The following is a 408-nucleotide window of genomic DNA, read 5'->3' as shown; positions in this document are numbered from 1 at the left end:
TTCCTTCCTTCCTTCCTTCCTTCCTTCCTTCCTTCCTTCCCTCCTTCTTGTACAGGATAAAATCCCTGAGAGTAAAGTGTGGGTTATTCAGTGTCTACCCTTCTTACTCATTCCTATCAACTAGAAGGTGAAGTGTCAGTTGTTAATTGTGATATTGCAAAGTATGCGTAGACTCTGTATATCTGTCATAAATTGTGAAGATTTTGAGAAAAAGTTTCCAAAATAGAATCTTAATGTATTGATGGTGTTCTTATTGCAAAAGTATATACACTGTATCCTCATTGAATGTGACCTCTAAAATAAAGTCATTAGGGACCAGCAACTCATTTTCCTTGCCATTTATGAAAGATTGAACCACCCTTTCTGTGTGTGTGTGTGTGTGTGTGTGTGTGTGTGTGTGTGTGTGTG

Source organism: Petaurus breviceps, unplaced genomic scaffold, assembly GCF_028583685.1.
Source record: "Petaurus breviceps papuanus isolate PSGF00001 unplaced genomic scaffold, PetGlider_PUasm1.0 80, whole genome shotgun sequence".
In the NCBI taxonomy this organism is placed as follows: domain Eukaryota; kingdom Metazoa; phylum Chordata; class Mammalia; order Diprotodontia; family Petauridae; genus Petaurus; species Petaurus breviceps.
This window is presented reverse-complemented; position numbering follows the sequence as displayed.